This window comes from Equus caballus, chromosome 8 (genome assembly GCF_041296265.1).
Source record: "Equus caballus isolate H_3958 breed thoroughbred chromosome 8, TB-T2T, whole genome shotgun sequence".
NCBI classification, from domain to species: Eukaryota; Metazoa; Chordata; class Mammalia; order Perissodactyla; family Equidae; genus Equus; species Equus caballus.
The window spans coordinates 7,854,162-7,868,744 of record NC_091691.1 but is presented as its reverse complement, the minus strand read 5'-3'; the positions used below and the strand labels follow the sequence as shown (position 1 = coordinate 7,868,744).

The window sequence follows — 14,583 nt, the reverse complement described above, 5'->3', positions numbered from 1 at the left end:
TTTCTCAGGGGCGGCCTGATGGCTGTCCTCAGACATTGAGGCAGAGGAATGAAGCTGAACTGGAGTAGCTCCTAGATGACCCATGGGTGGTTGGGATTTATGATGAGGCAGATTCTGCTTCAACATAGGGGAGAAGTTTCTAATGATTAGGGCTGATTTGAAAAAGGCCAGACTGCTTTGAGTATCAGAGGCTTCTCCCCGCCATGTCCAAGCAGAGACTGGTTGCCCACTTGTGAGGAGACGTTTACGAGGGTGATTCTGGCATCATAGTGGAGATTCCAGCAAATTCTAGGATTTTAGGTAGGAGAGGTGATAAATAATGCAGGTTGAAGCCAGGCCATAATGGGAATTGAATGTCACTTTGGATTGAATCCTGGAGGCAAGGGGAATCTTGAAGGTTTCTGAGCAGAGTAGCAACATGATAAAAAACATTGCTTTGGCCAACATAGGGGGAAGAAATCCTAATTTTCATAGCCCATGTTGGTCATTTGATGCTTGCATTCCCTGAACCAGTAGCGATTGAAGGAAAGCCAAGAGTAAAGAATATTGATTTTCATTACTTTATTTTCCGAGATAATACAAAAAATATTTTGGGGCTAGGACTTTTTTTTTTAACTTATCTTCCAAGATGAACGATCCTTTTAGTCCAAGGAACTCAAAGTACTTTATACCCTCATCTCATTCAGGCTTGTCACATATCTGAACCGCTATGTCAGGGGTGAAACTGGTGAACCTCCTCTCTCAGATAAGAAGGACTCACAAAGAGGGCCAGTGAGTTGTACAAGGTCACGGTGAGTCAGTGGCAGGGCAGGCTCCTTGACTGAGGTCTCCCACACTTCCCCCAGCCCATGCTAACGGTGCCTTCAACTAGGAATGTCTCCCACATACCAGAAAACCAACCTGAACCAAGAGTTTTTCCAGAGTTGGAAATTACCGGAGACATTTCAAGTTCAACAAATTTCATTTTGCAGCTAAGGAAAGTGGGACGCAGGGAGGTCACACAGGCAAAGGCCTAGCTATGCCCTGAACACAGGATTCCTTGTCCTAGATCTTACTATCCCACCTACTGATAAAACGGTAGGCCCGGGAACCCCTCCCACAGAGTTACCTGGAATCAACTGGAGCATGACCATGGGCTCCACTGTCTGGAAATACAAAGGCTTATATTGGCTTTGGCCACCAAAAAGAGGAAACATTCTACAATCCTTGAAAACTCACAGCTGAGGGGGGCGGGAAGAATTGTGTGAGGCTTGTACTACAAAGTCAAAAGGGAAAACATGTGTTTCACATTTGTCTTGGGATGGGAAAGAAAAACTTTTCCTTTCACTTAATCTTGGTTTAAACAAACAGAGAGACTGCCCTTTCTGTAAACTCACCGAACGTCAAATATTGTTCACTAGCATGGCATCAGCTTACTAAGCCACTACAGAGCCACTTTCCTCACGTAATCCCCTCAATTAGAAGGCACTTCAGCTTGAAGAGGGGCTTCTAAAATAATACACATTTCCTCTGATGAGTAGGCCAAGAGTCAGCTGATGGAGTCAAGTTTCCAAATCTATAACCTCTGGTTTCAGCCAGAGACCCGAGGCAATTCGGCTTCAGGCATGACTCAGGATTTTGGGAGTGAAAGCAAGCACGTCAAGTGATGTAAGAAAATTCCCCCGTTCCCCCATCCCACTGGCGTCCTCCTCTCTGGGGAATTCAGTCTGAGAGCAGTGCAGGGGGAGGGGTTGCTGGTCACTGGGTGCCGAGTTGCCCACACCTCCTGTCACCATTGCAGGGGCCAGCTTCAGCTCCTGACAAAGGAAGTACTCAGTTACAATTACTTTCCTGTTGGCCTGCGAGCTCGGATAATTGCTTTGCAATGTGTGTGTGTGTGTGTGAGAATCTCATAAAGTAAACCAAGAAACACAAGAGCCGGGTCTGGGCTAAGGGGAAGTGTCAAGTGGGGGAGGCGAGTGATGCAAGCCTACCTTTGAAGTCACTTTGTTTGTGAAAAGTCTGCTGTGCTCCCTCTTAAGGAAACTCCACTGGAATGAGGTTTCTGTGCATGTGGGGTTTAGGGCTATTGTTTTTGGCTCCGGTTTTCACCTCAAGCCCTAGCTAGAACATGTATAAACCCCATAACAACAGCCTGACATGAAATTGCTCACCCTTGCAATTGCATCAGGGGACTTTTACTCAGGCGGATTTTGAATGCCTCATTGTTGAATAGGGCAGGAAGTTTACTCTCAATGTAAATGAGGAATCTTTATTTTTTTTCTCCTTACCTCCTTGGAAGATTTCACAGAGGCCTGCCTTGTCATCCTAGTCTAGCTCCTTCCATGAGAGCAGCTGTGGCCCAGACAGTGCTGCCCAGGTTCCTTCTCAGAGTAGGGGTTTTCTTAGGACTAGAGTTTTAGGCAGGTTTTTTCCTGGAGGTGACACTGGGTGTCAGGCTAAGGGCCACCCAGGGACAGGAAAGGGCTGGAGCTTCTGAAAAGGGTTGGATTTTCTTGTTTCAGTTTCTTCAATTCCGATCTGGACCAAGGTTTGTTTCTTACACACACAGAGGGAAGTTCCATCCCCAAACCTTATGATTTTTGGGGGGGATATATCACATGGTGACCAGCTTACATTGGGGACATGGGGCTAGGACTCTGAAGTCAGAATGTGTCTGACTATACAGCATCAGCAGAAGATGCCTAATGAAGAACCACGACCCTACCCTCCACTAGAGCAAATTCCTGAGAAGGATAGAAACTTCTAGAAAAAGCCTTGTAGGCTCCCCCATCTCACAACATACTCTGTAGGCAAACTCTTAAAAAAAAGGCACAAGAAGAAACTTCTCAACTTTTTGCCGATGCCCCCAGCCAAGAAAATGGCAGAGAGACTCTCAAAGAAAGATGGAGTTCACATTACTTTTAGTCAGAGGAAACCAGATAAGGATGTGGAGAGGTAGAGGACATGGGCGCTGACTTTGTAGGATGAGAAAGCCCTAGTTTGTTTGGTTCTGTATCTCCAGAATCATTTTTTCCTATACATCCAAAAAGAAATCAATAATGGGTTAAAAAAAAGAAAGAAAGAAAAAGAAAAACGTCAAGCACTGTGCATAAACCCTAGAGATTGGTCTAAGGTTGACATACCATTGCAATTGTCTTCTGCACACGGCTTCATCCACACATGCCCAAGTCATGATGATACCTGACAGCATGTACGCTAGAGATGTTGTTTAAAATGGCAATATTGACCACACTTTGTAAATGAGTGTATGTGTGTCTGTACATGTATGTGTGTGTGTGTATGTGTGTGTGTGTGTGTGTGTTTTCATTTGCAGCAGGTTAAGTACAATTCAGCAAGAAATGGCAACTTCACTCCTGGCCCCATCTCTGTTCTCAGAGAACTGAGCTCTCTCTCTCTGGGAGAACAGAGAGTTCTAATGTAATTCTTTCACACTAGAAACACCAACAGAGTGTTAGCCACAAGACACGGATGCCTGAGGGCCAGAGAGTCTCCCCCAGAGATTCTGATTTAATTGGGCTGGGCTGGGATCTGGGCATAGATTTTTTTAAAGCTCCTCAGATTATTATAATATGCATCCAGGGTCACCATCCACCGATCTAGGCCAGGCCCCTAATGTAGCCTCCCTCCACTGGCCCACAAGATTGGCCCTAACTTGCCAGCACCCTGCACAGCATCCCTCTGAGTTGCGCACTGGCACTCCTCTCCTCTCCCTGGTCCTAACCCAGGCTTCAGACCCCAGGCTTCAGCATCTGGGATCTGGTGTTCCCTGTGACCATCACTGTGGCAAAGAAAGTTCTCCCCAAAATGCCCTCAAGTATAATTTAACATTTGAACTTACTCCTTCACACTCAATAAAAATGACTGTATTTGTAATGCATCTGGTCATTCTTATGTAATGAGGTGAGAAACACCAAGCTGTGGTCAGTGGCACTTGACAGCCTGGCCGCACCCTTCCTCTGGCCAATCTGTGTCCAGCTTCCTAAGGGGCTGGTGCAGACCCATCCTGTGCCAGGCACCGATAACTACATGTCGTAAACTGCAGGGCCCAGGGCCTGGCATGGAGCTTGGCACATCATAGATGCTCAGCAAACTTCTGATGAAACTGAGCATATTAAGTCTGCAAATTCAGGGTGCTTCCCCAACCTAATTTGGTTCTCAAAATTCAAATGACCGGATTGAAAAAAAGATGTCCTGGTGATTACAAAACCCCCTTTCAGAGGACACAGTAAGTGCCGGAACTAGCCAAGGAGATGCAGAAGCTATCAGCAGATATGCATCCTGGGGGAGGGGAGGGAGGCATTTCATGTTGCAGAAGTAGGACTCAGGACTTCCTTTCCACCAAGAAAGCAACTTAGTTGATGGGGTTATAAATCAGGGCCTCTCTGGGTGGGGGTGACACTCCATGTTGTAGATCCTAAATGGTAGACAAGGGTATTTTGTTTGATCTATGCAAGCACCCAAGTGCCCCAAATTCTCAACATTGCCTTTTTTTTTTTTTTTAATGAGGAAAATTTGCCCTGAGCTAACATTTGTGCCAATCTTCCTCTATTTTGTATGTGGGTCACCGCCACAGCATGGCTGACGAACCCCGGGCCGCTGAAGTGGAGCACACCAAACTTAACCACTACACCATGCGGCCAGCCCCTCAACATTGCCATTTTGTCTTCTTTGGGCCCTGTCTTGCCCATCGCCCCTCACTTTGAGCTTGTTTCTGGAAGGGGGTAATAGGCACTGAAGCAGCGTCTGCTGGTTTATGGTACTATTTTGTATCATGCTTATGAGTATTTAATAATAATATGTTCTAATGTCTGGTAGGACAGGCCTCTCCCAATCTCACCTCACTCCTCTCTTTCAGAATTATCTTTGCCGTTTTCTCTCATTCATTAAATATGGATTTGTTTATTTAGAAAAAAAAAAACAGTGAATCTTCTGGGGTTGTGGTTGGAATCATAATGAACCAGCAAATTAATTTGGGGCTAAAGAAATTTTCTAAGTTGAGTTTTCCCAAGAATGCCTTGACCTTGGTGTGTTTATCTTCTGTCCAGTCGTTTTTCTGAATATTTTTATCATTAATTCCAGTAGTTTTTAGCTGGTCCCTTTAAATTTTTTAACAGTGCAACCACAGGGTTACAAAGAAAGATGTTTTGTATTGATGTACAAGTCAAGGGGGAGAGTGGTCCAGTGGATTAGCATCCTGGGGCTACCGTAACAAAGTCCCACAAACTGGGTGGCTTCAAACAACAGAAATGTATTCTCTCAGAGTTCTGGAGGGCAGAGGTCTGCGATCGAGGTGTCAGTAGGGTGGGTTGCTTCTGGAGGTTCTGCAGGAGAATCTGTTCCAGGCTTCTCGTAGCTTCCAGTGGTTGCCAGGGATCACTGGCAATCCTCGCCTTGTAGCTGTAGCACCCCAATCTCTGCCTCTGTTTTCACACGGCTTTCTTCCCCATGAGTGTGTCTGTGTATCTCCAAATCTCTCTCTTTGTAAAGATGTCCGTCACTGGATTTAGGGCCCATCCTACATCCAATATGGCCTGATTACATCTGTAAAGACCCTATTTCTAAACAAGGTCATATTCATAGGTAGCAGGGGTTAGGACTTCATAACTTTTTGGGGGATACAATCTTACAACATCCAGTGTGCTTGTCCCTGACCAGGCTACATTTAGAATTTGGGGTCCAGCTCATGAACCATATTTCAAGATGTCCATTGAAAAACTTGCTCATCTCTGTATGATAATGAGGCATGGTTATGGGAACACATTCTGCTTGGATCCTGAGGCATTTGGAGGAGTATCATGTTTGCCTTCTCTTAGTTACAGGGCTTTCGTGGCACAGCTAATCTGTGTTGTTCCAGGGCTGGCATTCAAAGGGAAGCAAATTTTGGCTCAAAACAATTTAACTGAAAGATCCAAGGGATCTTTGCATTAAGGCCGTCTACCAAGGGCCGTCTATCTGCTGTGGCAGCAAGTTACCTCATCCTCACCCATCTGACAAATACCTGCTGAGGCCTCTCATGTGCCAGGCAGCAGGCACTGGGCCAGATGCTGGGGCAATGACAGGCTCCAGACAGATCCAGGCCTTGCCCTCAGGAGGCTTACAGTCTAGTGGCCCTGAAAGGGTCTTGCCAGGCTGGGTGGACATGATGCTCAGAGATGTTATGGAGGAGACTCTCTATGGAGAGGGTGTGGCCCAGTGACCACTGTGTCCCTTCAGAGCTAAGGCACCATGGTCTTTATGATCCCTGAGAGGCGAAATATAAAGGGAAGCAGGGGTTTGGGGTGGGAGGTGGGGGTGGAATGAATTTAAGAAAAAGATTAAAAAAGGTTTAAATGAACACAGGGGCTTTCCCTGGCAGGACATGTGCAGAAAAGCAGGCTCCCTCGCACCCTCAAGCATGTCTGCCCTCAGAGGAGAATTTTATCTGCACAAGCCTGAGGCTCCACTCTCCTGCTTCCCATTACAGCGTTCTCAGCCCTACCCCACCCACCCTGAGGAACAGACACTCAACAAACAAACAGCCCAGACCAGCCTAGGCTGCAGGCTGCTCGGCTGTGGGGAAACCAAATCCCTCTCCCCAGTCTCAGCAGACAAAACAGCCCCGGCCTTAGGTGCTTCCCCTGCTGCCCCGACACCCAGCCAGGGAAAGCAAAGCGAGGAGCTCTAAATCAAGGGTTTTCAGCAGAACCAGGCCCGGGGGTGGAAAGGAGAGGCCTCTGCTCTCAGTGGCTCCTCCTTAATGAGCCAAAACAAAGCTGGAGCCAGGGAAGTTAATCTGCCCTGAGATAAGGGGAGCCACACCCTGAGGTGGAGAGGGGAGTGCGGGTCCAGGGCAACTTGGGACCCAGGAAGCTCGTTTGGCCAAGTCCACACACGGCCAAGGTAAGCCTTTGTCCACGATGCCTGGGGAAGCAGGTCCAGTCCTCCAGAAAAAGAAACCCTGTCTTTGCTTAAATGCTGCCCTTTGACCACATGCGAAGATAAATACATTTTTTAAAAATATCTGTCTACGGTGCTGGGAAACTCTTGGTACTCAACACCAAGGAGGTCTGGCAAAACCGAGAATCCATCTGGTCAAGATCACAGTGCTCCCCGCCCCCACCGTCCATCTGCTTTCTGCTTCCAATGCACGCGCACGTGTCTTCACATGTGAATGCACACACGCACACATCTTCACATGTGTATGTACACGCATGAATATATGCACACGTGCGCACACCAGTGTGCATGCATTCACCCTATGTGTTTCACCCTTCCACACACACATCCTCACACATGTATGCAGGCACATATATACCTGTGTGCATTCATTTACCCTAGTCTTCCACACACATCCCCACACACATCTTCACACATGTATGCATATGAAGATACATGAATGTGCACATGTCCAGCCTCACACACAGGGACACACATGTGCATCCTATTACAAACGTGTGTGCACACACATCCTTTCACAAAGCACACATGCCCTCGCATATATTCTCACACACACATGCATCCTCACACAAACATCCTCACACACAAACACACACTCTGTGCATACACATCCATACACAAACACACACCCTCAATCTTTTCGAAAGTGCACACACGCGGGCACATGCACTCTTATGCACAAACACACACACATCCTTACATAGACATACACGCTCACACATGGATACACACTCATCCTTACACACACACACCCCTTCTTTGCTGATGCTTCTCCGGGAATTGATTTGACTCTCTCCTCTGTGATGAGGTAAAGCCAATGACCTCCTTACTGGGCCAGATTTCAGTTTGAAGCTCGTGGCCTGGGACCGAGGTTGGCAGACAACTGGTAGCACAGGCCCAGAGCCAGGGCCATGCACAGGCCGTGTAGCCATGCTCCTGCCCATCAGTCTGTCAAGGAAAGGGCCAGGGCTTTGAAGCTGGGCCAATATGGTCCTCTCTGTAGCCCAGTGACCTTGGACAAGTTACATACTAGGCTCTCTGAGTCTTAGTTTCTCATCCAAAAGAAAGGGGGCTAATATCGCCAACTTCATGGGGTTGGGAAGATCGAGATGGCCTCACAGTGGCCACGCATAGTAGGTGTTCAGGAGACAGCTTGGTCCATTTTCCTGCCCTGGGTCACCAGAACTCCCGGGCTACCATTTCCAAGGGCCGCAGGCACGTGTGTGATGGAACTAACGAAATCTAAGTGCAAAATACTAAAAAGGCAGTTCATGCTGTTGCTGGTAAAAGGAGCATTTTATAAGGTATCCGGCTGGCCGGCCCTCCCTTTGTGAAGCCTGGCTGGCCAAAACCTCTCCAGAGGTCTGAGACAGGGCCTGTGGTTGGGCGATTTCGAAGGTGATGAGAAAGATGTAGTTTTTCATCTATAAATCTACGACAGCCAGTGGGAGGAAAGAGAAGCTACAGGAAAGGAGATCTAAAGAAAGAGAACCTGAAAGAACTCCACGGGCTGCTGCCTGAAACATCTGGAAATACACTAAAAGGCAAGAAGGAAGAGAGCATGGTGCCAAGCCATCTCTTGGCACCCGCTCTGAGAGCCGCCTGAGGGAGCTGGAGCAGACACTGTGGGACTTTTCCCTGAGTTACTGCAGCTTCCTCAAGCTGGCTGGCGTGGCGGCTGAAACCTGGAAACATGGTCTGAACCCTCTTCCCACCAATCACCACTGGGCCTCGGTTCCTCACTCTGTGAGCAAGCAGTTCAGTGAGGATGAGCAAGCCCATATTTCTGGGGAAAAAAAATATAACATTGTGAGTGCCAGACACTGAGCCATGTTCTGTGCATGCGTCATCTCAATTCTCACAACAACCCCGGGTGACGATTGGTATGCCCATTTTACAGGTAGGGTAACTGCTCAGAGAGGGTATGAGCCTTGCCTAAGGTCACAGAGCCGGCCAAAGCACCAGGTGAGGATTTCAGCCCAGAGCTGACTTTTCTCCTAACCCCTGAGCTCTCTCGCTGAAGAGGAACAAGTGTTAATCCGCCTGGCTCTCCCCTGCACTCAGGAGCTGGAACCCCCTGGGACTCAACTGCCAGAAATGGATGACCTCAGCCAGCCTCATTTCACAGTCGTTGGGGAAAGTGAAGGAGGCCAGCGACTGGCCCAAGGTCACATCTCACAGTGCATCCCATCCTCATTCCCGGACTTCACTCTCTCCAAGAACCCTGGGAAACAGCTGGGGAAAACCTTTAGAGACACCCCCAGGGAAGACAGCTGGAAGGTGGAGCCAAGACGGAGGCTCTAGTGACGCAGTAATGAGGTGGTGACGACAGGACTGTATTTCCCCCTTTTGTGAAATGCTCTGGCATCTGACCAGCAAGTCTTAGGGGGAGGTAAGAGGAATTTGGCAGGGATCTGGTCATCAGCCATCTGGAGGCCTGCGTGAGGACCAGAAAAGCCACTGCCTGTTCAGTGTGGCTCATTCCCTGAGTGCCGTCACAGCCCTCTGTGCCGGGGAAGCTCGGCCGGGATCCGGGGGAGAGGGCTTCCGAGAGAGGGTGACTCTACCCCAAATCCCAAAGCAGGGCAGGGACATTCCCACATGCCATTTTTGCAGCCTTTGTCCTGTGGGACTGAGCGAGGGCCCATTACACACTCGCCTGCCTGCCCAGAAGAGAGGCTCACATCATTCTAGCACAAGTCACCATTGTTAAGCAACTCCTGTGTGCCAGGATTGTGCTCAGTGTCTGACCTACACTCTCTTGCTTCATCCTCACCGCTATGCTGTGGAGTCAGAACCATTATCCGCCCCCGTTTCCACTCAGGTCACTCAGGCCCAGAGAGGACTGAGGAGGTTACAAAAGTGATAAGGATGGAGCCGGGACTCAAATCCAGGCACCTGAGGTCCCCGCGCGGGCTCCCACCCGCGACACCGTGCTGCACCTGTCACCACTTCCTGGTACCTCAAGTGACACCTAGGTATCAATCAAGCAGAAACATCTTGGCCATCCTTGCCCCCTCTCTCCACCTCCACCCCCGTCCCACTTTCCGCTCTGAATTGGGGACCTCGACAGAGGCAGAGCTCCAGGAGATTCCACCCGTCCCCTCGTGTTGGCCTTGCTCACCCACAGATGAGTCAGCTGGAATTTTTGGACATCCCGGGCTCGCAGCAGCCGTGGTACCAGGAGCTGTCAGGAGGCAGGAATGCGCGGAATGCCGCTCCCTGAGCGCCGCCTCCCCGCCCCCTCCGCCCCCGCCCCCGCCCCCCGGGGCCGAATCCACAGAGAGGTTTGGAAGGTGATGACACAATGTTTGTTAAGGGTTTGGGATGACAGGTGCATGCAAAGATGAGGACAAAGCCTGATTCTTTTCTGGGGCTGCCGGCACAGTTTCGCATCCCTCCCACACACGTCCGAGTTCCCAGCCCAGATGCACCATGCCCCGGGCTCCGGTGAAGGGCAAGAAACCACTGATTGGGAAGCTAGAAGAAAAAATGTCCTGGGCTCTTAAATGACGGAACGTTCAACCTCTTTGCCCAACTCTGGCTTGGCCTTGCCACTCGGCCATCCTGGAAACATGACTTTAATTTTGTAACTCGCCTGCTCCAACGCCTCTATGCACACCACACGGACTTTTCCAGCACCGTCTCTGTGCCAGGGTCTGTCCGAGCACTGGGTAGAGAGTGCTGAATAAAGCAGCCACAGCCTCTCCCTGTCGGAGCTTTCCTTCTGCACGGAGCCGGGGGCGGGAGGAGGAGGGGGGCGGTGTGCAGATAAACAAATGAATGTGTAATTATAGAATTTCATCAAGGTGATGAAGGAAACCAATCAGGTCTAGGATGGAAATGGGGGGTTACTTTAAAATGAAATGCAACCCTCAGAGCTGTGTGTTGCCTACATCTGTTAGGTGCCTCCCCACCATAGCTCGTGTCAGTTCCCATCTGGGACCCCTTTTCGTCCCACCTTTCCAGAGGCCAGCTGGGTATGCAGCTCTGCAGCTCTGCCCTGTGGATGCTGGACCACCTTCTCATCTCTCTCCCTGGCTTGGGAGCCCCTCAGGGCCAGGAAGTTTATTTCTCACACCAGCTCTGCGTGTGAATTCCCTCCAATACACTTGCCCCAGAACCTTTTATTTTGGCGCCAGATGCTGGGGAGACACACAATAAATACTTCCTCGGGGAATGGGCATCCCCAGACTCTTGCTGACGTGGAAGGTCGGGAGGATGTGGGGGTCTGAGCAAAGAAACCATATTTAGGAGACACTTGGTGCCAGGAGGCAGCCTGGAGCCCGTGGATTCAGAAGGTCCACCTCACACACATGCCGTTTAGGAAGGAGGAAGGGCTGAGGGTAAAAACTGTCTGATCAGCCCCTCTTCCGGAAGTTCAGGCCCACAGATTTGCCTTGATTACCTATCGAAATGTGCAAATGCCAGAATTCACCCAAGGCCTTGCTGACGCAGGGCATCGGAGAGAGAGAAACCGCTGGGCTGATTATCTTGGCTTTATCCGCCACATCTGTTTTAGCTCAGCATCTCTGCTTTTCATCTTTAAAGAGATGGCTGCAGAGTTACAGAACTTAGAGCTGGGAAGGGCCTGAAAAGACCTCACATCTCACCTCCTCCCTTTGTAGATAAGGGCCATGTCACCGGACAGGCTGTGACTCACCCACAGCCACAGCTGGGACAGCCCCGTGGCTCTTGCCTCCCGGGCCAGAGCTTTTCCCAGTTTTCCAAGCTGCCTCTCAGATGCTGCCAAGTCATTTCCACGTTCGCCTCCTTAGGGCTCGTTAGTAGGAGAAGCTGGTCGTGGCCCTTTCTGCCTTCCCACTACCTCACAAAAGAGGAAAGAGATTCCATTTGAGAACCAAACAGGGGTAGTTTTTCTCATCATCTGATGTCTTATACTCTCCATGCCAGGCTCTCCTCCAGGGGTGCAGCTCCCTGCCCTCCTGTGGTGTCGTGAAAGAATGTCATTCACCCTCCCGTCAACCCTGAGAACAAGAGGCCATTTCTCAGCGGGTGAATCAAGCTACCATGAGTGCCAAGGTGTCAGAGGGACTCAACTTGTCCCTTGCCAGTCACATGATCCTTGGCTGAGGCCTCCCCTTTGGAAAGCAGGTACTCCCCAAGGCATCCTGAACCCATTTCCTGAGCCTCTCTGTTGGGACTGTCACCTCCACCCAGGCCAACTCAAGAGTCTCTCTGGAAGGTGCTTCACATCCATTCTGGAAGGGAGGGATTATTAATCCCAGTCCCATTCCATTTTTTTAATTGATGTAGAAATTGAGGCTCAGAGAGGTTAAGGTACCTGCCCATGGTCACCCAGCTAATGAGTGGCGGAGTCAGAGTTGAACTCAGGTCTGACTCCCATGCCTCTCCATGTGCCTCATGGGAGCTGTAGGCATCTCATGATGCTCCTGCACGCATGCTCGGAAATAGTCCCTTACCTCTCCCCAAGGCCTGCCCAAGTGCCTGAAATCCCCCCATTAGAGACATCCCCTGGTGACACCAGCCTTGGGTGGCCTGGCACTTCTTTCTAAGGGGAAAGGCCAGGCATGGGCAGGAGGAGGGTGTACAAGAAGCCCCTCAGCAAAGGGTTGATTATGGCTGGACCGACCTGCCAGCAAGGCCCAGGGGGGAGGGCTTGGAGTTGACAGGAGGAAAGGAGGAAGAAAGGGAAACTGGCCCTGGAGAGAGACAGTTGGCCAGTGGGGCCCAGAGTTTGGGGGCGCAGGGCATGAGGGCATCACCAGCGGGGATAGGGGCCCCTCCCTCAGAACCCCACAGGGCCAGCTCCGAGGCAGGGACTGGTTTTGGGGTGGAAGGGCCCGGCGTGACTGGCAGGCATTAGTCAGCGAGGCGGTTTATGAAAGGAGGGATTGTCTGGAGCCTCCTTACTCACCGGGCCCATTGGGTCGTCCCCAGAGTCCGGGAGCAGAGCCGGTATCTGAAGGGGCCCCGGAACTCGGAGCCCTTTACTGCCCAGGTTGAATGGCTGGGGCCTCAGGGGCTGAGCTCGGGGCCCTGCCTGGCCTCACAACCTGTGAGTCACAGCCCTTGCTGGCGGGCTGAGCGTCTTCATTGTCCACTTGGCCGTGGGGCAGTGGGGCCTAAGCCCTGATGGGAGGCCCGACTCCCTCCTCTTCTGATAGAGGAAACCCAGGGCTGATTCACAGGGTGCCTGTCCTAAGCCATCACCCTGATGACCTGCTGCCCCCATCTGAATTCACAGAATTGGAGTCACTCCCGGGAGGCCCCTGGCATGCACCCGCCTGGTCCTTCTTCCGTCATTCACACAGACATCCTTTTTGTTGTCCTTTTTTATCTGTATTTTTTTCCAATTGCAAATTAATCTATTGAATATTATTCAGCCTTAAAAAGGAATAGAATTGTGCCCCATGCTACAACATGGATGAACGTGGAAGACACTATGCTAAGTGAGATAAGTCAGTCACGAAGGGACAAATCCTACAGGAATCCACGTACATGAGGTCCCTGGAACAGTCAAGATCATAGGGACAGAAAGTAGAATAGAGGTCGCCGGGGCTGGAGGGAGGAGGCACGGGAAGTTAGCATTTAAGGGTGCAGAGTTCGAGTTAGCAGAGGTGGAAAGTTCTGGATATAGATGGTGGTGATGGTTGCACCCAGTGAGTGTCCTTAATGCCACTTAATGGACTGTAACCTTAAACATGGTTAAAATGGTAAATTTTATATTATGTATATTTGTCACGATAAAGAAACACAAACTAAAAAAGTAACCTATTGTTCAAATAGTACGTAAGTAAAAGATAGAAGGTAGATGCGCCATCCTCTATTATTAGCAGTTTGGAATAATTGCAACCTTTTTATGTTCTTTTACGATTGTGCATGTGAGTGTAACAAAAGTTGGCCCTGAGGCGGGAAGGGAACGCGGGGCCCGGGCACCAGCCACACTCCTGGTCTCTCTCTTTCGTTGAAGGACAATGTCGCATCTGCATCTCACTCACGGACCCCAGGTGCCAGCTGAGGGTCAGGCGGCAAGGTCACAGCGTTGACAATAACCACCATCCAGTGACAGATAGCCGTGTCTGGCTCGGTGCTAAGCCCTCACACGTGTGAACTCTCTTCATCTTTGCACCAGCTTGGTGACGAAGGTATATTTTATGCCCACCTCCAAGCCTGTTTCATAAATGAAGATTCAGAGGCTTCGAGAAGGGGAGAGGTGCCCCGATCGCACCCTAGAAGGAGGCAGGCGGGAGGACCTTCTCCGCGGAACTCAGGTTGGACTCAGACTCACAGAGATGCCTCAGCTGCCACCTGCCCCCCGCCTTGAGCAGAACCATCGTTCTAGAGAACTTGCTGGCTTCGTAGTAATCCCTTCCTTTCTGGCTCCTGGGATCTTGTTCACTGTCTGGTCCTCTTCAAGCCCTGGAACACAGTAGGTGTTCAACAAATATTTGCAGAAAGAATAGTTCTCATTCATGTTGCTGTTTGATCTTCCCCCACATCCCTGTGAGGGAGCGAATTAGGAAATGTGATTGCTGCCGGTGTTAGTCATCTCGCTAGCGGGAGGGATGGAGCGACTTCCTCCTGGTCACACGGCCCAGCCACTGAGCTGGAGCTCCGGGCTCCTGGCTCCCTTCCCAGGCCTTTCCAACCCTGTCAAGA

At 50.3% G+C, this 14,583-nt stretch overlaps 1 long non-coding RNA gene across 1 annotated transcript in view; it reads right to left on the bottom strand.

The window, feature by feature from the left end:
• The window catches only part of LOC138915151 (uncharacterized), a 39,069-nt gene extending 28,885 nt beyond the window's left edge, over nucleotides 1-10,184 (bottom strand). The window contains exon 1 of the long non-coding RNA XR_011420713.1: nucleotides 10,064-10,184. This is a non-coding gene — a long non-coding RNA (uncharacterized lncRNA). The remainder of the gene's footprint in view (nucleotides 1-10,063) is intronic.
• Between the last annotated feature and the right edge of the window lie 4,399 nt (nucleotides 10,185-14,583).